The sequence below is a fragment of the Schistocerca cancellata genome, chromosome 2, assembly GCF_023864275.1.
Source record: "Schistocerca cancellata isolate TAMUIC-IGC-003103 chromosome 2, iqSchCanc2.1, whole genome shotgun sequence".
Classification (NCBI taxonomy): domain Eukaryota; kingdom Metazoa; phylum Arthropoda; class Insecta; order Orthoptera; family Acrididae; genus Schistocerca; species Schistocerca cancellata.
In genome coordinates, this window is record NC_064627.1 from 1,110,867,509 (window position 1) to 1,110,888,920 (window position 21,412).

Below are 21,412 nucleotides of genomic sequence, written 5' to 3' on the forward strand. Positions count from 1 at the left end.
CTCTGCGCCAATGTAAAAATTGATAATCAGAGTTCTGCTCGTTCTACTAAAGACAGATGGCGTCGGAAAACAACGGTGTAAGGCACCATATTTAAGCTGTGGTTCCCGAAAGTGAGGGTGGGGTGCAACCTCACATCTGACAACTCGTCTAAAATACTCTAAAAAAACGTATTTCCTTCGCACAAGAAAAAACAAGCAAATTTCGCAGTCAGGCTCTGGAGATGAAGCTAGAAACGACGGCAGCACGTTATTTGCGCTCGCACGTCAGATTGGCCGAGCGGTCTAAGGCGCCAGATTTAAGCTCTGGTTCCCGAAAGGGAGCGTGGGTTCGAACCCCACATCTGACAATGAATTTTAAATATTCCAAAACTGCCCATTTCCTTCGTGCGGGAAAGCAAGTAAATTACGCGCAAACAGGTTCGAGAGATATTATTAGAGACGGCAGTGATTACGGAGCTTGCCCTGCAAGTCTGATTGCCTGGCGGTCAGAAGGAATGGAAAGCTGTTAGGAGACATGGCTTTCAGCCAGGCGACCCGGATTCGATTCCCGGTAGCCGAACATACTTTTGTTTGCTGAGTCTTGGCTATTCTCAGGGCGTTTACGTTTTCTTTGTGTTGTGCTTTTTGGGTCCAAGCGTCAAGAAAGCAAAAGTCAACGAAAACAGATACGTGTATAAATGACTGGCAGGGCAGTAACGAAGGTGGATGAGCCGGTGGACCGGGTATTGGACTGCTGACGTGGCCCCATTGCACAGCTCGTCAGCTCAGTAGGTTAGAGCGCCGTGCTGTGAACACAAAGGCCATGTATTCGATCGCAGCAAGTGCCATTTAATTTTTCTCTCGTAAAAGACAGTGCTTCCTCCAGCGAGACACTGCCATGTAAATACCAAGTGACATGCACAACAAGCAATATGTCTGCACGTTTCGCGGCGTTGTGGCTAACGGCCATAGCACGCTGAGTGCAGCGGTTCTCGTCTGTTCATTGTAGTTAAGAACCGTTGGGCGTGGTTAGTACTTGGACGGGTGACCAGCTGGGAGCTCGACCTGCATTTGGCTTCTTTCATTTTGCCTTTTTACTTCGGTTTCGTTGCTGCTTAGCGTTAATGATGCTGTCCAGCACGCTGACGCCACTCTTGCCTCTCGGTACACTAAGGCGCGAATCTGTGGCCACAATAAAATGAAAGGTTCTGTCGTGTGTTTGTCGTTTTTTGGTCTCTCACAGTCGTTTCTCGCGCCTGCCCTCTACATATATGCCCGTTTCCAAGCGTCAGCTTTCGCGTCAGCCGAGCAAAGTCGAGACAAGTCGACACATGGAGACACACGATGCTGTGAAACGAAATCCGGCGACTAGCGCACTGGCTACACGGAGTGAGACGTGGGGCGAAGGAAAACTATTCGTAACGCGACAGTTCTCAGTTACGAGGATCGCGTTACGTTACGTGGAATATCCCTAGAAGAAAAATGTACGTGTCGTGCGGTGGCCGGGAATCGAACCCGGATCAACTGCTTGGGAAGCAACCATGCTGACCGTTACACCACCACCGCATTGCGCTGCGCTTCACTCACGCCGCGATGTGTCGGCTACCCTCCTGCCACCAGAGGCCGAAGGCGAAGGCGCTGTAGGCGCTCAACGCCAGGGCGGAGGTGAGCACATCTGAACGCAGTGTGTAGGTGCTGCTAGGACGATGTAGCGTAACTAGAAGCAGAACTGACAGCCGTTGAAGAAACTGCCCTTTAATTTACAGCAGCGTGATAAAAGAAATATCTAATGTGACGTACTTACTGACGATCCAGAGACGATTGAGCATATGTGTGCCAGTCCAGAAGTAGAAAGCGCGTACGTATCATAGTGTTAAGTTGGTTAGTTTGATGCTCGCCTGGAGCATATCATTGGCTTCCCGTAAGGGTGAAATGCACAGCGTAGCCGTTGATAGGGAACGGCCTTTTCTTGTCATTCGTTGTTTTCTCTGCGCCAATGTAAAAATTGATAATCAGAGTTCTGCTCGTTCTACTAAAGACAGATGGCGTCGGAAAACAACGGTGTAAGGCACCATATTTAAGCTGTGGTTCCCGAAAGTGAGGGTGGGGTGCAACCTCACATCTGACAACTCGTCTAAAATACTCTAAAAAAACGTATTTCCTTCGCACAAGAAAAAACAAGCAAATTTCGCAGTCAGGCTCTGGAGATGAAGCTAGAAACGACGGCAGCACGTTATTTGCGCTCGCACGTCAGATTGGCCGAGCGGTCTAAGGCGCCAGATTTAAGCTCTGGTTCCCGAAAGGGAGCGTGGGTTCGAACCCCACATCTGACAATGAATTTTAAATATTCCAAAACTGCCCATTTCCTTCGTGCGGGAAAGCAAGTAAATTACGCGCAAACAGGTTCGACAGATATTATTAGAGACGGCAGTGATTACGGAGCTTGCCCTGCAAGTCTGATTGCCTGGCGGTCAGAAGGAATGGAAAGCTGTTAGGAGACATGGCTTTCAGCCAGGCGACCCGGATTCGATTCCCGGTAGCCGAACATACTTTTGTTTGCTGAGTCTTGGCTATTCTCAGGGCGTTTACGTTTTCTTTGTGTTGTGCTTTTTGGGTCCAAGCGTCAAGAAAGCAAAAGTCAACGAAAACAGATACGTGTATAAATGACTGGCAGGGCAGTAACGAAGGTGGATGAGCCGGTGGACCGGGTATTGGACTGCTGACGTGGCCCCATTGCACAGCTCGTCAGCTCAGTAGGTTAGAGCGCCGTGCTGTGAACACAAAGGCCATGTATTCGATCGCAGCAAGTGCCATTTAATTTTTCTCTCGTAAAAGACAGTGCTTCCTCCAGCGAGACACTGCCATGTAAATACCAAGTGACATGCACAACAAGCAATATGTCTGCACGTTTCGCGGCGTTGTGGCTAACGGCCATAGCACGCTGAGTGCAGCGGTTCTCGTCTGTTCATTGTAGTTAAGAACCGTTGGGCGTGGTTAGTACTTGGACGGGTGACCAGCTGGGAGCTCGACCTGCATTTGGCTTCTTTCATTTTGCCTTTTTACTTCGGTTTCGTTGCTGCTTAGCGTTAATGATGCTGTCCAGCACGCTGACGCCACTCTTGCCTCTCGGTACACTAAGGCGCGAATCTGTGGCCACAATAAAATGAAAGGTTCTGTCGTGTGTTTGTCGTTTTTTGGTCTCTCACAGTCGTTTCTCGCGCCTGCCCTCTACATATATGCCCGTTTCCAAGCGTCAGCTTTCGCGTCAGCCGAGCAAAGTCGAGACAAGTCGACACATGGAGACACACGATGCTGTGAAACGAAATCCGGCGACTAGCGCACTGGCTACACGGAGTGAGACGTGGGGCGAAGGAAAACTATTCGTAACGCGACAGTTCTCAGTTACGAGGATCGCGTTACGTTACGTGGAATATCCCTAGAAGAAAAATGTACGTGTCGTGCGGTGGCCGGGAATCGAACCCGGATCAACTGCTTGGGAAGCAACCATGCTGACCGTTACACCACCACCGCATTGCGCTGCGCTGCGCTTCACTCACGCCGCGATGTGTCGGCTACCCTCCTGCCACCAGAGGCCGAAGGCGAAGGCGCTGTAGGCGCTCAACGCCAGGGCGGAGGTGAGCACATCTGAACGCAGTGTGTAGGTGCTGCTAGGACGATGTAGCGTAACTAGAAGCAGAACTGACAGCCGTTGAAGAAACTGCCCTTTAATTTACAGCAGCGTGATAAAAGAAATATCTAATGTGACGTACTTACTGACGATCCAGAGACGATTGAGCATATGTGTGCCAGTCCAGAAGTAGAAAGCGCGTACGTATCATAGTGTTAAGTTGGTTAGTTTGATGCTCGCCTGGAGCATATCATTGGCTTCCCGTAAGGGTGAAATGCACAGCGTAGCCGTTGATAGGGAACGGCCTTTTCTTGTCATTCGTTGTTTTCTCTGCGCCAATGTAAAAATTGATAATCAGAGTTCTGCTCGTTCTACTAAAGACAGATGGCGTCGGAAAACAACGGTGTAAGGCACCATATTTAAGCTGTGGTTCCCGAAAGTGAGGGTGGGGTGCAACCTCACATCTGACAACTCGTCTAAAATACTCTAAAAAAACGTATTTCCTTCGCACAAGAAAAAACAAGCAAATTTCGCAGTCAGGCTCTGGAGATGAAGCTAGAAACGACGGCAGCACGTTATTTGCGCTCGCACGTCAGATTGGCCGAGCGGTCTAAGGCGCCAGATTTAAGCTCTGGTTCCCGAAAGGGAGCGTGGGTTCGAACCCCACATCTGACAATGAATTTTAAATATTCCAAAACTGCCCATTTCCTTCGTGCGGGAAAGCAAGTAAATTACGCGCAAACAGGTTCGACAGATATTATTAGAGACGGCAGTGATTACGGAGCTTGCCCTGCAAGTCTGATTGCCTGGCGGTCAGAAGGAATGGAAAGCTGTTAGGAGACATGGCTTTCAGCCAGGCGACCCGGATTCGATTCCCGGTAGCCGAACATACTTTTGTTTGCTGAGTCTTGGCTATTCTCAGGGCGTTTACGTTTTCTTTGTGTTGTGCTTTTTGGGTCCAAGCGTCAAGAAAGCAAAAGTCAACGAAAACAGATACGTGTATAAATGACTGGCAGGGCAGTAACGAAGGTGGATGAGCCGGTGGACCGGGTATTGGACTGCTGACGTGGCCCCATTGCACAGCTCGTCAGCTCAGTAGGTTAGAGCGCCGTGCTGTGAACACAAAGGCCATGTATTCGATCGCAGCAAGTGCCATTTAATTTTTCTCTCGTAAAAGACAGTGCTTCCTCCAGCGAGACACTGCCATGTAAATACCAAGTGACATGCACAACAAGCAATATGTCTGCACGTTTCGCGGCGTTGTGGCTAACGGCCATAGCACGCTGAGTGCAGCGGTTCTCGTCTGTTCATTGTAGTTAAGAACCGTTGGGCGTGGTTAGTACTTGGACGGGTGACCAGCTGGGAGCTCGACCTGCATTTGGCTTCTTTCATTTTGCCTTTTTACTTCGGTTTCGTTGCTGCTTAGCGTTAATGATGCTGTCCAGCACGCTGACGCCACTCTTGCCTCTCGGTACACTAAGGCGCGAATCTGTGGCCACAATAAAATGAAAGGTTCTGTCGTGTGTTTGTCGTTTTTTGGTCTCTCACAGTCGTTTCTCGCGCCTGCCCTCTACATATATGCCCGTTTCCAAGCGTCAGCTTTCGCGTCAGCCGAGCAAAGTCGAGACAAGTCGACACATGGAGACACACGATGCTGTGAAACGAAATCCGGCGACTAGCGCACTGGCTACACGGAGTGAGACGTGGGGCGAAGGAAAACTATTCGTAACGCGACAGTTCTCAGTTACGAGGATCGCGTTACGTTACGTGGAATATCCCTAGAAGAAAAATGTACGTGTCGTGCGGTGGCCGGGAATCGAACCCGGATCAACTGCTTGGGAAGCAACCATGCTGACCGTTACACCACCACCGCATTGCGCTGCGCTGCGCTTCACTCACGCCGCGATGTGTCGGCTACCCTCCTGCCACCAGAGGCCGAAGGCGAAGGCGCTGTAGGCGCTCAACGCCAGGGCGGAGGTGAGCACATCTGAACGCAGTGTGTAGGTGCTGCTAGGACGATGTAGCGTAACTAGAAGCAGAACTGACAGCCGTTGAAGAAACTGCCCTTTAATTTACAGCAGCGTGATAAAAGAAATATCTAATGTGACGTACTTACTGACGATCCAGAGACGATTGAGCATATGTGTGCCAGTCCAGAAGTAGAAAGCGCGTACGTATCATAGTGTTAAGTTGGTTAGTTTGATGCTCGCCTGGAGCATATCATTGGCTTCCCGTAAGGGTGAAATGCACAGCGTAGCCGTTGATAGGGAACGGCCTTTTCTTGTCATTCGTTGTTTTCTCTGCGCCAATGTAAAAATTGATAATCAGAGTTCTGCTCGTTCTACTAAAGACAGATGGCGTCGGAAAACAACGGTGTAAGGCACCATATTTAAGCTGTGGTTCCCGAAAGTGAGGGTGGGGTGCAACCTCACATCTGACAACTCGTCTAAAATACTCTAAAAAAACGTATTTCCTTCGCACAAGAAAAAACAAGCAAATTTCGCAGTCAGGCTCTGGAGATGAAGCTAGAAACGACGGCAGCACGTTATTTGCGCTCGCACGTCAGATTGGCCGAGCGGTCTAAGGCGCCAGATTTAAGCTCTGGTTCCCGAAAGGGAGCGTGGGTTCGAACCCCACATCTGACAATGAATTTTAAATATTCCAAAACTGCCCATTTCCTTCGTGCGGGAAAGCAAGTAAATTACGCGCAAACAGGTTCGACAGATATTATTAGAGACGGCAGTGATTACGGAGCTTGCCCTGCAAGTCTGATTGCCTGGCGGTCAGAAGGAATGGAAAGCTGTTAGGAGACATGGCTTTCAGCCAGGCGACCCGGATTCGATTCCCGGTAGCCGAACATACTTTTGTTTGCTGAGTCTTGGCTATTCTCAGGGCGTTTACGTTTTCTTTGTGTTGTGCTTTTTGGGTCCAAGCGTCAAGAAAGCAAAAGTCAACGAAAACAGATACGTGTATAAATGACTGGCAGGGCAGTAACGAAGGTGGATGAGCCGGTGGACCGGGTATTGGACTGCTGACGTGGCCCCATTGCACAGCTCGTCAGCTCAGTAGGTTAGAGCGCCGTGCTGTGAACACAAAGGCCATGTATTCGATCGCAGCAAGTGCCATTTAATTTTTCTCTCGTAAAAGACAGTGCTTCCTCCAGCGAGACACTGCCATGTAAATACCAAGTGACATGCACAACAAGCAATATGTCTGCACGTTTCGCGGCGTTGTGGCTAACGGCCATAGCACGCTGAGTGCAGCGGTTCTCGTCTGTTCATTGTAGTTAAGAACCGTTGGGCGTGGTTAGTACTTGGACGGGTGACCAGCTGGGAGCTCGACCTGCATTTGGCTTCTTTCATTTTGCCTTTTTACTTCGGTTTCGTTGCTGCTTAGCGTTAATGATGCTGTCCAGCACGCTGACGCCACTCTTGCCTCTCGGTACACTAAGGCGCGAATCTGTGGCCACAATAAAATGAAAGGTTCTGTCGTGTGTTTGTCGTTTTTTGGTCTCTCACAGTCGTTTCTCGCGCCTGCCCTCTACATATATGCCCGTTTCCAAGCGTCAGCTTTCGCGTCAGCCGAGCAAAGTCGAGACAAGTCGACACATGGAGACACACGATGCTGTGAAACGAAATCCGGCGACTAGCGCACTGGCTACACGGAGTGAGACGTGGGGCGAAGGAAAACTATTCGTAACGCGACAGTTCTCAGTTACGAGGATCGCGTTACGTTACGTGGAATATCCCTAGAAGAAAAATGTACGTGTCGTGCGGTGGCCGGGAATCGAACCCGGATCAACTGCTTGGGAAGCAACCATGCTGACCGTTACACCACCACCGCATTGCGCTGCGCTGCGCTTCACTCACGCCGCGATGTGTCGGCTACCCTCCTGCCACCAGAGGCCGAAGGCGAAGGCGCTGTAGGCGCTCAACGCCAGGGCGGAGGTGAGCACATCTGAACGCAGTGTGTAGGTGCTGCTAGGACGATGTAGCGTAACTAGAAGCAGAACTGACAGCCGTTGAAGAAACTGCCCTTTAATTTACAGCAGCGTGATAAAAGAAATATCTAATGTGACGTACTTACTGACGATCCAGAGACGATTGAGCATATGTGTGCCAGTCCAGAAGTAGAAAGCGCGTACGTATCATAGTGTTAAGTTGGTTAGTTTGATGCTCGCCTGGAGCATATCATTGGCTTCCCGTAAGGGTGAAATGCACAGCGTAGCCGTTGATAGGGAACGGCCTTTTCTTGTCATTCGTTGTTTTCTCTGCGCCAATGTAAAAATTGATAATCAGAGTTCTGCTCGTTCTACTAAAGACAGATGGCGTCGGAAAACAACGGTGTAAGGCACCATATTTAAGCTGTGGTTCCCGAAAGTGAGGGTGGGGTGCAACCTCACATCTGACAACTCGTCTAAAATACTCTAAAAAAACGTATTTCCTTCGCACAAGAAAAAACAAGCAAATTTCGCAGTCAGGCTCTGGAGATGAAGCTAGAAACGACGGCAGCACGTTATTTGCGCTCGCACGTCAGATTGGCCGAGCGGTCTAAGGCGCCAGATTTAAGCTCTGGTTCCCGAAAGGGAGCGTGGGTTCGAACCCCACATCTGACAATGAATTTTAAATATTCCAAAACTGCCCATTTCCTTCGTGCGGGAAAGCAAGTAAATTACGCGCAAACAGGTTCGAGAGATATTATTAGAGACGGCAGTGATTACGGAGCTTGCCCTGCAAGTCTGATTGCCTGGCGGTCAGAAGGAATGGAAAGCTGTTAGGAGACATGGCTTTCAGCCAGGCGACCCGGATTCGATTCCCGGTAGCCGAACATACTTTTGTTTGCTGAGTCTTGGCTATTCTCAGGGCGTTTACGTTTTCTTTGTGTTGTGCTTTTTGGGTCCAAGCGTCAAGAAAGCAAAAGTCAACGAAAACAGATACGTGTATAAATGACTGGCAGGGCAGTAACGAAGGTGGATGAGCCGGTGGACCGGGTATTGGACTGCTGACGTGGCCCCATTGCACAGCTCGTCAGCTCAGTAGGTTAGAGCGCCGTGCTGTGAACACAAAGGCCATGTATTCGATCGCAGCAAGTGCCATTTAATTTTTCTCTCGTAAAAGACAGTGCTTCCTCCAGCGAGACACTGCCATGTAAATACCAAGTGACATGCACAACAAGCAATATGTCTGCACGTTTCGCGGCGTTGTGGCTAACGGCCATAGCACGCTGAGTGCAGCGGTTCTCGTCTGTTCATTGTAGTTAAGAACCGTTGGGCATGGTTAGTACTTGGACGGGTGACCAGCTGGGAGCTCGACCTGCATTTGGCTTCTTTCATTTTGCCTTTTTACTTCGGTTTCGTTGCTGCTTAGCGTTAATGATGCTGTCCAGCACGCTGACGCCACTCTTGCCTCTCGGTACACTAAGGCGCGAATCTGTGGCCACAATAAAATGAAAGGTTCTGTCGTGTGTTTGTCGTTTTTTGGTCTCTCACAGTCGTTTCTCGCGCCTGCCCTCTACATATATGCCCGTTTCCAAGCGTCAGCTTTCGCGTCAGCCGAGCAAAGTCGAGACAAGTCGACACATGGAGACACACGATGCTGTGAAACGAAATCCGGCGACTAGCGCACTGGCTACACGGAGTGAGACGTGGGGCGAAGGAAAACTATTCGTAACGCGACAGTTCTCAGTTACGAGGATCGCGTTACGTTACGTGGAATATCCCTAGAAGAAAAATGTACGTGTCGTGCGGTGGCCGGGAATCGAACCCGGATCAACTGCTTGGGAAGCAACCATGCTGACCGTTACACCACCACCGCATTGCGCTGCGCTTCACTCACGCCGCGATGTGTCGGCTACCCTCCTGCCACCAGAGGCCGAAGGCGAAGGCGCTGTAGGCGCTCAACGCCAGGGCGGAGGTGAGCACATCTGAACGCAGTGTGTAGGTGCTGCTAGGACGATGTAGCGTAACTAGAAGCAGAACTGACAGCCGTTGAAGAAACTGCCCTTTAATTTACAGCAGCGTGATAAAAGAAATATCTAATGTGACGTACTTACTGACGATCCAGAGACGATTGAGCATATGTGTGCCAGTCCAGAAGTAGAAAGCGCGTACGTATCATAGTGTTAAGTTGGTTAGTTTGATGCTCGCCTGGAGCATATCATTGGCTTCCCGTAAGGGTGAAATGCACAGCGTAGCCGTTGATAGGGAACGGCCTTTTCTTGTCATTCGTTGTTTTCTCTGCGCCAATGTAAAAATTGATAATCAGAGTTCTGCTCGTTCTACTAAAGACAGATGGCGTCGGAAAACAACGGTGTAAGGCACCATATTTAAGCTGTGGTTCCCGAAAGTGAGGGTGGGGTGCAACCTCACATCTGACAACTCGTCTAAAATACTCTAAAAAAACGTATTTCCTTCGCACAAGAAAAAACAAGCAAATTTCGCAGTCAGGCTCTGGAGATGAAGCTAGAAACGACGGCAGCACGTTATTTGCGCTCGCACGTCAGATTGGCCGAGCGGTCTAAGGCGCCAGATTTAAGCTCTGGTTCCCGAAAGGGAGCGTGGGTTCGAACCCCACATCTGACAATGAATTTTAAATATTCCAAAACTGCCCATTTCCTTCGTGCGGGAAAGCAAGTAAATTACGCGCAAACAGGTTCGAGAGATATTATTAGAGACGGCAGTGATTACGGAGCTTGCCCTGCAAGTCTGATTGCCTGGCGGTCAGAAGGAATGGAAAGCTGTTAGGAGACATGGCTTTCAGCCAGGCGACCCGGATTCGATTCCCGGTAGCCGAACATACTTTTGTTTGCTGAGTCTTGGCTATTCTCAGGGCGTTTACGTTTTCTTTGTGTTGTGCTTTTTGGGTCCAAGCGTCAAGAAAGCAAAAGTCAACGAAAACAGATACGTGTATAAATGACTGGCAGGGCAGTAACGAAGGTGGATGAGCCGGTGGACCGGGTATTGGACTGCTGACGTGGCCCCATTGCACAGCTCGTCAGCTCAGTAGGTTAGAGCGCCGTGCTGTGAACACAAAGGCCATGTATTCGATCGCAGCAAGTGCCATTTAATTTTTCTCTCGTAAAAGACAGTGCTTCCTCCAGCGAGACACTGCCATGTAAATACCAAGTGACATGCACAACAAGCAATATGTCTGCACGTTTCGCGGCGTTGTGGCTAACGGCCATAGCACGCTGAGTGCAGCGGTTCTCGTCTGTTCATTGTAGTTAAGAACCGTTGGGCGTGGTTAGTACTTGGACGGGTGACCAGCTGGGAGCTCGACCTGCATTTGGCTTCTTTCATTTTGCCTTTTTACTTCGGTTTCGTTGCTGCTTAGCGTTAATGATGCTGTCCAGCACGCTGACGCCACTCTTGCCTCTCGGTACACTAAGGCGCGAATCTGTGGCCACAATAAAATGAAAGGTTCTGTCGTGTGTTTGTCGTTTTTTGGTCTCTCACAGTCGTTTCTCGCGCCTGCCCTCTACATATATGCCCGTTTCCAAGCGTCAGCTTTCGCGTCAGCCGAGCAAAGTCGAGACAAGTCGACACATGGAGACACACGATGCTGTGAAACGAAATCCGGCGACTAGCGCACTGGCTACACGGAGTGAGACGTGGGGCGAAGGAAAACTATTCGTAACGCGACAGTTCTCAGTTACGAGGATCGCGTTACGTTACGTGGAATATCCCTAGAAGAAAAATGTACGTGTCGTGCGGTGGCCGGGAATCGAACCCGGATCAACTGCTTGGGAAGCAACCATGCTGACCGTTACACCACCACCGCATTGCGCTGCGCTTCACTCACGCCGCGATGTGTCGGCTACCCTCCTGCCACCAGAGGCCGAAGGCGAAGGCGCTGTAGGCGCTCAACGCCAGGGCGGAGGTGAGCACATCTGAACGCAGTGTGTAGGTGCTGCTAGGACGATGTAGCGTAACTAGAAGCAGAACTGACAGCCGTTGAAGAAACTGCCCTTTAATTTACAGCAGCGTGATAAAAGAAATATCTAATGTGACGTACTTACTGACGATCCAGAGACGATTGAGCATATGTGTGCCAGTCCAGAAGTAGAAAGCGCGTACGTATCATAGTGTTAAGTTGGTTAGTTTGATGCTCGCCTGGAGCATATCATTGGCTTCCCGTAAGGGTGAAATGCACAGCGTAGCCGTTGATAGGGAACGGCCTTTTCTTGTCATTCGTTGTTTTCTCTGCGCCAATGTAAAAATTGATAATCAGAGTTCTGCTCGTTCTACTAAAGACAGATGGCGTCGGAAAACAACGGTGTAAGGCACCATATTTAAGCTGTGGTTCCCGAAAGTGAGGGTGGGGTGCAACCTCACATCTGACAACTCGTCTAAAATACTCTAAAAAAACGTATTTCCTTCGCACAAGAAAAAACAAGCAAATTTCGCAGTCAGGCTCTGGAGATGAAGCTAGAAACGACGGCAGCACGTTATTTGCGCTCGCACGTCAGATTGGCCGAGCGGTCTAAGGCGCCAGATTTAAGCTCTGGTTCCCGAAAGGGAGCGTGGGTTCGAACCCCACATCTGACAATGAATTTTAAATATTCCAAAACTGCCCATTTCCTTCGTGCGGGAAAGCAAGTAAATTACGCGCAAACAGGTTCGAGAGATATTATTAGAGACGGCAGTGATTACGGAGCTTGCCCTGCAAGTCTGATTGCCTGGCGGTCAGAAGGAATGGAAAGCTGTTAGGAGACATGGCTTTCAGCCAGGCGACCCGGATTCGATTCCCGGTAGCCGAACATACTTTTGTTTGCTGAGTCTTGGCTATTCTCAGGGCGTTTACGTTTTCTTTGTGTTGTGCTTTTTGGGTCCAAGCGTCAAGAAAGCAAAAGTCAACGAAAACAGATACGTGTATAAATGACTGGCAGGGCAGTAACGAAGGTGGATGAGCCGGTGGACCGGGTATTGGACTGCTGACGTGGCCCCATTGCACAGCTCGTCAGCTCAGTAGGTTAGAGCGCCGTGCTGTGAACACAAAGGCCATGTATTCGATCGCAGCAAGTGCCATTTAATTTTTCTCTCGTAAAAGACAGTGCTTCCTCCAGCGAGACACTGCCATGTAAATACCAAGTGACATGCACAACAAGCAATATGTCTGCACGTTTCGCGGCGTTGTGGCTAACGGCCATAGCACGCTGAGTGCAGCGGTTCTCGTCTGTTCATTGTAGTTAAGAACCGTTGGGCGTGGTTAGTACTTGGACGGGTGACCAGCTGGGAGCTCGACCTGCATTTGGCTTCTTTCATTTTGCCTTTTTACTTCGGTTTCGTTGCTGCTTAGCGTTAATGATGCTGTCCAGCACGCTGACGCCACTCTTGCCTCTCGGTACACTAAGGCGCGAATCTGTGGCCACAATAAAATGAAAGGTTCTGTCGTGTGTTTGTCGTTTTTTGGTCTCTCACAGTCGTTTCTCGCGCCTGCCCTCTACATATATGCCCGTTTCCAAGCGTCAGCTTTCGCGTCAGCCGAGCAAAGTCGAGACAAGTCGACACATGGAGACACACGATGCTGTGAAACGAAATCCGGCGACTAGCGCACTGGCTACACGGAGTGAGACGTGGGGCGAAGGAAAACTATTCGTAACGCGACAGTTCTCAGTTACGAGGATCGCGTTACGTTACGTGGAATATCCCTAGAAGAAAAATGTACGTGTCGTGCGGTGGCCGGGAATCGAACCCGGATCAACTGCTTGGGAAGCAACCATGCTGACCGTTACACCACCACCGCATTGCGCTGCGCTTCACTCACGCCGCGATGTGTCGGCTACCCTCCTGCCACCAGAGGCCGAAGGCGAAGGCGCTGTAGGCGCTCAACGCCAGGGCGGAGGTGAGCACATCTGAACGCAGTGTGTAGGTGCTGCTAGGACGATGTAGCGTAACTAGAAGCAGAACTGACAGCCGTTGAAGAAACTGCCCTTTAATTTACAGCAGCGTGATAAAAGAAATATCTAATGTGACGTACTTACTGACGATCCAGAGACGATTGAGCATATGTGTGCCAGTCCAGAAGTAGAAAGCGCGTACGTATCATAGTGTTAAGTTGGTTAGTTTGATGCTCGCCTGGAGCATATCATTGGCTTCCCGTAAGGGTGAAATGCACAGCGTAGCCGTTGATAGGGAACGGCCTTTTCTTGTCATTCGTTGTTTTCTCTGCGCCAATGTAAAAATTGATAATCAGAGTTCTGCTCGTTCTACTAAAGACAGATGGCGTCGGAAAACAACGGTGTAAGGCACCATATTTAAGCTGTGGTTCCCGAAAGTGAGGGTGGGGTGCAACCTCACATCTGACAACTCGTCTAAAATACTCTAAAAAAACGTATTTCCTTCGCACAAGAAAAAACAAGCAAATTTCGCAGTCAGGCTCTGGAGATGAAGCTAGAAACGACGGCAGCACGTTATTTGCGCTCGCACGTCAGATTGGCCGAGCGGTCTAAGGCGCCAGATTTAAGCTCTGGTTCCCGAAAGGGAGCGTGGGTTCGAACCCCACATCTGACAATGAATTTTAAATATTCCAAAACTGCCCATTTCCTTCGTGCGGGAAAGCAAGTAAATTACGCGCAAACAGGTTCGAGAGATATTATTAGAGACGGCAGTGATTACGGAGCTTGCCCTGCAAGTCTGATTGCCTGGCGGTCAGAAGGAATGGAAAGCTGTTAGGAGACATGGCTTTCAGCCAGGCGACCCGGATTCGATTCCCGGTAGCCGAACATACTTTTGTTTGCTGAGTCTTGGCTATTCTCAGGGCGTTTACGTTTTCTTTGTGTTGTGCTTTTTGGGTCCAAGCGTCAAGAAAGCAAAAGTCAACGAAAACAGATACGTGTATAAATGACTGGCAGGGCAGTAACGAAGGTGGATGAGCCGGTGGACCGGGTATTGGACTGCTGACGTGGCCCCATTGCACAGCTCGTCAGCTCAGTAGGTTAGAGCGCCGTGCTGTGAACACAAAGGCCATGTATTCGATCGCAGCAAGTGCCATTTAATTTTTCTCTCGTAAAAGACAGTGCTTCCTCCAGCGAGACACTGCCATGTAAATACCAAGTGACATGCACAACAAGCAATATGTCTGCACGTTTCGCGGCGTTGTGGCTAACGGCCATAGCACGCTGAGTGCAGCGGTTCTCGTCTGTTCATTGTAGTTAAGAACCGTTGGGCGTGGTTAGTACTTGGACGGGTGACCAGCTGGGAGCTCGACCTGCATTTGGCTTCTTTCATTTTGCCTTTTTACTTCGGTTTCGTTGCTGCTTAGCGTTAATGATGCTGTCCAGCACGCTGACGCCACTCTTGCCTCTCGGTACACTAAGGCGCGAATCTGTGGCCACAATAAAATGAAAGGTTCTGTCGTGTGTTTGTCGTTTTTTGGTCTCTCACAGTCGTTTCTCGCGCCTGCCCTCTACATATATGCCCGTTTCCAAGCGTCAGCTTTCGCGTCAGCCGAGCAAAGTCGAGACAAGTCGACACATGGAGACACACGATGCTGTGAAACGAAATCCGGCGACTAGCGCACTGGCTACACGGAGTGAGACGTGGGGCGAAGGAAAACTATTCGTAACGCGACAGTTCTCAGTTACGAGGATCGCGTTACGTTACGTGGAATATCCCTAGAAGAAAAATGTACGTGTCGTGCGGTGGCCGGGAATCGAACCCGGATCAACTGCTTGGGAAGCAACCATGCTGACCGTTACACCACCACTGCATTGCGCTGCGCTTCACTCACGCCGCGATGTGTCGGCTACCCTCCTGCCACCAGAGGCCGAAGGCGAAGGCGCTGTAGGCGCTCAACGCCAGGGCGGAGGTGAGCACATCTGAACGCAGTGTGTAGGTGCTGCTAGGACGATGTAGCGTAACTAGAAGCAGAACTGACAGCCGTTGAAGAAACTGCCCTTTAATTTACAGCAGCGTGATAAAAGAAATATCTAATGTGACGTACTTACTGACGATCCAGAGACGATTGAGCATATGTGTGCCAGTCCAGAAGTAGAAAGCGCGTACGTATCATAGTGTTAAGTTGGTTAGTTTGATGCTCGCCTGGAGCATATCATTGGCTTCCCGTAAGGGTGAAATGCACAGCGTAGCCGTTGATAGGGAACGGCCTTTTCTTGTCATTCGTTGTTTTCTCTGCGCCAATGTAAAAATTGATAATCAGAGTTCTGCTCGTTCTACTAAAGACAGATGGCGTCGGAAAACAACGGTGTAAGGCACCATATTTAAGCTGTGGTTCCCGAAAGTGAGGGTGGGGTGCAACCTCACATCTGACAACTCGTCTAAAATACTCTAAAAAAACGTATTTCCTTCGCACAAGAAAAAACAAGCAAATTTCGCAGTCAGGCTCTGGAGATGAAGCTAGAAACGACGGCAGCACGTTATTTGCGCTCGCACGTCAGATTGGCCGAGCGGTCTAAGGCGCCAGATTTAAGCTCTGGTTCCCGAAAGGGAGCGTGGGTTCGAACCCCACATCTGACAATGAATTTTAAATATTCCAAAACTGCCCATTTCCTTCGTGCGGGAAAGCAAGTAAATTACGCGCAAACAGGTTCGAGAGATATTATTAGAGACGGCAGTGATTACGGAGCTTGCCCTGCAAGTCTGATTGCCTGGCGGTCAGAAGGAATGGAAAGCTGTTAGGAGACATGGCTTTCAGCCAGGCGACCCGGATTCGATTCCCGGTAGCCGAACATACTTTTGTTTGCTGAGTCTTGGCTATTCTCAGGGCGTTTACGTTTTCTTTGTGTTGTGCTTTTTGGGTCCAAGCGTCAAGAAAGCAAAAGTCAACGAAAACAGATACGTGTATAAATGACTGGCAGGGCAGTAACGAAGGTGGATGAGCCGGTGGACCGGGTATTGGACTGCTGACGTGGCCCCATTGCACAGCTCGTCAGCTCAGTAGGTTAGAGCGCCGTGCTGTGAACACAAAGGCCATGTATTCGATCGCAGCAAGTGCCATTTAATTTTTCTCTCGTAAAAGACAGTGCTTCCTCCAGCGAGACACTGCCATGTAAATACCAAGTGACATGCACAACAAGCAATATGTCTGCACGTTTCGCGGCGTTGTGGCTAACGGCCATAGCACGCTGAGTGCAGCGGTTCTCGTCTGTTCATTGTAGTTAAGAACCGTTGGGCGTGGTTAGTACTTGGACGGGTGACCAGCTGGGAGCTCGACCTGCATTTGGCTTCTTTCATTTTGCCTTTTTACTTCGGTTTCGTTGCTGCTTAGCGTTAATGATGCTGTCCAGCACGCTGACGCCACTCTTGCCTCTCGGTACACTAAGGCGCGAATCTGTGGCCACAATAAAATGAAAGGTTCTGTCGTGTGTTTGTCGTTTTTTGGTCTCTCACAGTCGTTTCTCGCGCCTGCCCTCTACATATATGCCCGTTTCCAAGCGTCAGCTTTCGCGTCAGCCGAGCAAAGTCGAGACAAGTCGACACATGGAGACACACGATGCTGTGAAACGAAATCCGGCGACTAGCGCACTGGCTACACGGAGTGAGACGTGGGGCGAAGGAAAACTATTCGTAACGCGACAGTTCTCAGTTACGAGGATCGCGTTACGTTACGTGGAATATCCCTAGAAGAAAAATGTACGTGTCGTGCGGTGGCCGGGAATCGAACCCGGATCAACTGCTTGGGAAGCAACCATGCTGACCGTTACACCACCACCGCATTGCGCTGCGCTTCACTCACGCCGCGATGTGTCGGCTACCCTCCTGCCACCAGAGGCCGAAGGCGAAGGCGCTGTAGGCGCTCAACGCCAGGGCGGAGGTGAGCACATCTGAACGCAGTGTGTAGGTGCTGCTAGGACGATGTAGCGTAACTAGAAGCAGAACTGACAGCCGTTGAAGAAACTGCCCTTTAATTTACAGCAGCGTGATAAAAGAAATATCTAATGTGACGTACTTACTGACGATCCAGAGACGATTGAGCATATGTGTGCCAGTCCAGAAGTAGAAAGCGCGTACGTATCATAGTGTTAAGTTGGTTAGTTTGATGCTCGCCTGGAGCATATCATTGGCTTCCCGTAAGGGTGAAATGCACAGCGTAGCCGTTGATAGGGAACGGCCTTTTCTTGTCATTCGTTGTTTTCTCTGCGCCAATGTAAAAATTGATAATCAGAGTTCTGCTCGTTCTACTAAAGACAGATGGCGTCGGAAAACAACGGTGTAAGGCACCATATTTAAGCTGTGGTTCCCGAAAGTGAGGGTGGGGTGCAACCTCACATCTGACAACTCGTCTAAAATACTCTAAAAAAACGTATTTCCTTCGCACAAGAAAAAACAAGCAAATTTCGCAGTCAGGCTCTGGAGATGAAGCTAGAAACGACGGCAGCACGTTATTTGCGCTCGCACGTCAGATTGGCCGAGCGGTCTAAGGCGCCAGATTTAAGCTCTGGTTCCCGAAAGGGAGCGTGGGTTCGAACCCCACATCTGACAATGAATTTTAAATATTCCAAAACTGCCCATTTCCTTCGTGCGGGAAAGCAAGTAAATTACGCGCAAACAGGTTCGAGAGATATTATTAGAGACGGCAGTGATTACGGAGCTTGCCCTGCAAGTCTGATTGCCTGGCGGTCAGAAGGAATGGAAAGCTGTTAGGAGACATGGCTTTCAGCCAGGCGACCCGGATTCGATTCCCGGTAGCCGAACATACTTTTGTTTGCTGAGTCTTGGCTATTCTCAGGGCGTTTACGTTTTCTTTGTGTTGTGCTTTTTGGGTCCAAGCGTCAAGAAAGCAAAAGTCAACGAAAACAGATACGTGTATAAATGACTGGCAGGGCAGTAACGAAGGTGGATGAGCCGGTGGACCGGGTATTGGACTGCTGACGTGGCCCCATTGCACAGCTCGTCAGCTCAGTAGGTTAGAGCGCCGTGCTGTGAACACAAAGGCCATGTATTCGATCGCAGCAAGTGCCATTTAATTTTTCTCTCGTAAAAGACAGTGCTTCCTCCAGCGAGACACTGCCATGTAAATACCAAGTGACATGCACAACAAGCAATATGTCTGCACGTTTCGCGGCGTTGTGGCTAACGGCCATAGCACGCTGAGTGCAGCGGTTCTCGTCTGTTCATTGTAGTTAAGAACCGTTGGGCGTGGTTAGTACTTGGACGGGTGACCAGCTGGGAGCTCGACCTGCATTTGGCTTCTTTCATTTTGCCTTTTTACTTCGGTTTCGTTGCTGCTTAGCGTTAATGATGCTGTCCAGCACGCTGACGCCACTCTTGCCTCTCGGTACACTAAGGCGCGAATCTGTGGCCACAATAAAATGAAAGGTTCTGTCGTGTGTTTGTCGTTTTTTGGTCTCTCACAGTCGTTTCTCGCGCCTGCCCTCTACATATATGCCCGTTTCCAAGCGTCAGCTTTCGCGTCAGCCGAGCAAAGTCGAGACAAGTCGACACATGGAGACACACGATGCTGTGAAACGAAATCCGGCGACTAGCGCACTGGCTACACGGAGTGAGACGTGGGGCGAAGGAAAACTATTCGTAACGCGACAGTTCTCAGTTACGAGGATCGCGTTACGTTACGTGGAATATCCCTAGAAGAAAAATGTACGTGTCGTGCGGTGGCCGGGAATCGAACCCGGATCAACTGCTTGGGAAGCAACCATGCTGACCGCTACACCACCACTGCATTGCGCTGCGCTTCACTCACGCCGCGATGTGTCGGCTACCCTCCTGCCACCAGAGGCCGAAGGCGAAGGCGCTGTAGGCGCTCAACGCCAGGGCGGAGGTGAGCACATCTGAACGCAGTGTGTAGGTGCTGCTAGGACGATGTAGCGTAACTAGAAGCAGAACTGACAGCCGTTGAAGAAACTGCCCTTTAATTTACAGCAGCGTGATAAAAGAAATATCTAATGTGACGTACTTACTGACGATCCAGAGACGATTGAGCATATGTGTGCCAGTCCAGAAGTAGAAAGCGCGTACGTATCATAGTGTTAAGTTGGTTAGTTTGATGCTCGCCTGGAGCATATCATTGGCTTCCCGTAAGGGTGAAATGCACAGCGTAGCCGTTGATAGGGAACGGCCTTTTCTTGTCATTCGTTGTTTTCTCTGCGCCAATGTAAAAATTGATAATCAGAGTTCTGCTCGTTCTACTAAAGACAGATGGCGTCGGAAAACAACGGTGTAAGGCACCATATTTAAGCTGTGGTTCCCGAAAGTGAGGGTGGGGTGCAACCTCACATCTGACAACTCGTCTAAAATACTCTAAAAAAACGTATTTCCTTCGCACAAGAAAAAACAAGCAAATTTCGCAGTCAGGCTCTGGAGATGAAGCTAGAAACGACGGCAGCACGTTATTTGCGCTCGCACGTCAGATTGGCCGAGCGGTCTAAGGCGCCAGATTTAAGCTCTGGTTCCCGAAAGGGAGCGTGGGTTCGAACCCCACATCTGACAATGAATTTTAAATATTCCAAAACTGCCCATTTCCTTCGTGCGGGAAAGCAAGTAAATTACGCGCAAACAGGTTCGAGAGATATTATTAGAGACGGCAGTGATTACGGAGCTTGCCCTGCAAGTCTGATTGCCTGGCGGTCAGAAGGAATGGAAAGCTGTTAGGAGACATGGCTTTCAGCCAGGCGACCCGGATTCGATTCCCGGTAGCCGAACATACTTTTGTTTGCTGAGTCTTGGCTATTCTCAGGGCGTTTACGTTTTCTTTGTGTTGTGCTTTTTGGGTCCAAGCGTCAAGAAAGCAAAAGTCAACGAAAACAGATACGTGTATAAATGACTGGCAGGGCAGTAACGAAGGTGGATGAGCCGGTGGACCGGGTATTGGACTGCTGACGTGGCCCCATTGCACAGCTCGTCAGCTCAGTAGGTTAGAGCGCCGTGCTGTGAACACAAAGGCCATGTATTCGATCGCAGCAAGTGCCATTTAATTTTTCTCTCGTAAAAGACAGTGCTTCCTCCAGCGAGACACTGCCATGTAAATACCAAGTGACATGCACAACAAGCAATATGTCTGCACGTTTCGCGGCGTTGTGGCTAACGGCCATAGCACGCTGAGTGCAGCGGTTCTCGTCTGTTCATTGTAGTTAAGAACCGTTGGGCGTGGTTAGTACTTGGACGGGTGACCAGCTGGGAGCTCGACCTGCATTTGGATTCTTTCATTTTGCCTTTTTACTTCGGTTTCGTTGCTGCTTAGCGTTAATGATGCTGTCCAGCACGCTGACGCCACTCTTGCCTCTCGGTACACTAAGGCGCGAATCTGTGGCCACAATAAAATGAAAGGTTCTGTCGTGTGTTTGTCGTTTTTTGGTCTCTCACAGTCGTTTCTCGCGCCTGCCCTCTACATATATGCCCGTTTCCAAGCGTCAGCTTTCGCGTCAGCCGAGCAAAGTCGAGACAAGTCGACACATGGAGACACACGATGCTGTGAAACGAAATCCGGCGACTAGCGCACTGGCTACACGGAGTGAGACGTGGGGCGAAGGAAAACTATTCGTAACGCGACAGTTCTCAGTTACGAGGATCGCGTTACGTTACGTGGAATATCCCTAGAAGAAAAATGTACGTGTCGTGCGGTGGCCGGGAATCGAACCCGGATCAACTGCTTGGGAAGCAACCATGCTGACCGTTACACCACCACTGCATTGCGCTGCGCTTCACTCACGCCGCGATGTGTCGGCTACCCTCCTGCCACCAGAGGCCGAAGGCGAAGGCGCTGTAGGCGCTCAACGCCAGGGCGGAGGTGAGCACATCTGAACGCAGTGTGTAGGTGCTGCTAGGACGATGTAGCGTAACTAGAAGCAGAACTGACAGCCGTTGAAGAAACTGCCCTTTAATTTACAGCA

The 21,412-nt window shown here is 50.0% G+C and overlaps 22 non-coding genes across 22 annotated transcripts; 11 read left to right on the forward strand and 11 right to left on the reverse strand.

Moving 5' to 3' along the window:
• The first annotated feature begins 263 nt into the window (after positions 1-263).
• Positions 264-347, forward strand: Trnal-uaa (transfer RNA leucine (anticodon UAA)). The gene has a single exon. It is a non-coding gene; the product is annotated as a tRNA-Leu (tRNA).
• A 1,126-nt stretch (positions 348-1,473) lies between these two features.
• On the reverse strand, positions 1,474-1,545 carry Trnag-ccc (transfer RNA glycine (anticodon CCC)). Its single transcript has one exon. It is a non-coding gene; the product is annotated as a tRNA-Gly (tRNA).
• A 683-nt stretch (positions 1,546-2,228) lies between these two features.
• Positions 2,229-2,312, forward strand: Trnal-uaa (transfer RNA leucine (anticodon UAA)). The gene has a single exon. It is a non-coding gene; the product is annotated as a tRNA-Leu (tRNA).
• A 1,126-nt stretch (positions 2,313-3,438) lies between these two features.
• Positions 3,439-3,510, reverse strand: Trnag-ccc (transfer RNA glycine (anticodon CCC)). Its single transcript has one exon. It is a non-coding gene; the product is annotated as a tRNA-Gly (tRNA).
• A 688-nt stretch (positions 3,511-4,198) lies between these two features.
• On the forward strand, positions 4,199-4,282 carry Trnal-uaa (transfer RNA leucine (anticodon UAA)). The gene has a single exon. It is a non-coding gene; the product is annotated as a tRNA-Leu (tRNA).
• A 1,126-nt stretch (positions 4,283-5,408) lies between these two features.
• Positions 5,409-5,480, reverse strand: Trnag-ccc (transfer RNA glycine (anticodon CCC)). The gene has a single exon. It is a non-coding gene; the product is annotated as a tRNA-Gly (tRNA).
• Positions 5,481-6,168: 688 nt separating this feature from the next.
• On the forward strand, positions 6,169-6,252 carry Trnal-uaa (transfer RNA leucine (anticodon UAA)). The gene has a single exon. It is a non-coding gene; the product is annotated as a tRNA-Leu (tRNA).
• A 1,126-nt stretch (positions 6,253-7,378) lies between these two features.
• On the reverse strand, positions 7,379-7,450 carry Trnag-ccc (transfer RNA glycine (anticodon CCC)). The gene has a single exon. It is a non-coding gene; the product is annotated as a tRNA-Gly (tRNA).
• A 688-nt stretch (positions 7,451-8,138) lies between these two features.
• Trnal-uaa (transfer RNA leucine (anticodon UAA)) lies at positions 8,139-8,222 on the forward strand. The gene has a single exon. It is a non-coding gene; the product is annotated as a tRNA-Leu (tRNA).
• Positions 8,223-9,348: 1,126 nt separating this feature from the next.
• Positions 9,349-9,420, reverse strand: Trnag-ccc (transfer RNA glycine (anticodon CCC)). The gene has a single exon. It is a non-coding gene; the product is annotated as a tRNA-Gly (tRNA).
• A 683-nt stretch (positions 9,421-10,103) lies between these two features.
• Positions 10,104-10,187, forward strand: Trnal-uaa (transfer RNA leucine (anticodon UAA)). Its single transcript has one exon. It is a non-coding gene; the product is annotated as a tRNA-Leu (tRNA).
• Positions 10,188-11,313: 1,126 nt separating this feature from the next.
• On the reverse strand, positions 11,314-11,385 carry Trnag-ccc (transfer RNA glycine (anticodon CCC)). Its single transcript has one exon. It is a non-coding gene; the product is annotated as a tRNA-Gly (tRNA).
• Positions 11,386-12,068: 683 nt separating this feature from the next.
• Trnal-uaa (transfer RNA leucine (anticodon UAA)) lies at positions 12,069-12,152 on the forward strand. The gene has a single exon. It is a non-coding gene; the product is annotated as a tRNA-Leu (tRNA).
• A 1,126-nt stretch (positions 12,153-13,278) lies between these two features.
• Positions 13,279-13,350, reverse strand: Trnag-ccc (transfer RNA glycine (anticodon CCC)). Its single transcript has one exon. It is a non-coding gene; the product is annotated as a tRNA-Gly (tRNA).
• Positions 13,351-14,033: 683 nt separating this feature from the next.
• On the forward strand, positions 14,034-14,117 carry Trnal-uaa (transfer RNA leucine (anticodon UAA)). Its single transcript has one exon. It is a non-coding gene; the product is annotated as a tRNA-Leu (tRNA).
• Positions 14,118-15,243: 1,126 nt separating this feature from the next.
• On the reverse strand, positions 15,244-15,315 carry Trnag-ccc (transfer RNA glycine (anticodon CCC)). The gene has a single exon. It is a non-coding gene; the product is annotated as a tRNA-Gly (tRNA).
• A 683-nt stretch (positions 15,316-15,998) lies between these two features.
• Positions 15,999-16,082, forward strand: Trnal-uaa (transfer RNA leucine (anticodon UAA)). The gene has a single exon. It is a non-coding gene; the product is annotated as a tRNA-Leu (tRNA).
• Positions 16,083-17,208: 1,126 nt separating this feature from the next.
• Trnag-ccc (transfer RNA glycine (anticodon CCC)) lies at positions 17,209-17,280 on the reverse strand. Its single transcript has one exon. It is a non-coding gene; the product is annotated as a tRNA-Gly (tRNA).
• Positions 17,281-17,963: 683 nt separating this feature from the next.
• Trnal-uaa (transfer RNA leucine (anticodon UAA)) lies at positions 17,964-18,047 on the forward strand. Its single transcript has one exon. It is a non-coding gene; the product is annotated as a tRNA-Leu (tRNA).
• Positions 18,048-19,173: 1,126 nt separating this feature from the next.
• Trnag-ccc (transfer RNA glycine (anticodon CCC)) lies at positions 19,174-19,245 on the reverse strand. The gene has a single exon. It is a non-coding gene; the product is annotated as a tRNA-Gly (tRNA).
• A 683-nt stretch (positions 19,246-19,928) lies between these two features.
• On the forward strand, positions 19,929-20,012 carry Trnal-uaa (transfer RNA leucine (anticodon UAA)). Its single transcript has one exon. It is a non-coding gene; the product is annotated as a tRNA-Leu (tRNA).
• Positions 20,013-21,138: 1,126 nt separating this feature from the next.
• Trnag-ccc (transfer RNA glycine (anticodon CCC)) lies at positions 21,139-21,210 on the reverse strand. The gene has a single exon. It is a non-coding gene; the product is annotated as a tRNA-Gly (tRNA).
• Between the last annotated feature and the right edge of the window lie 202 nt (positions 21,211-21,412).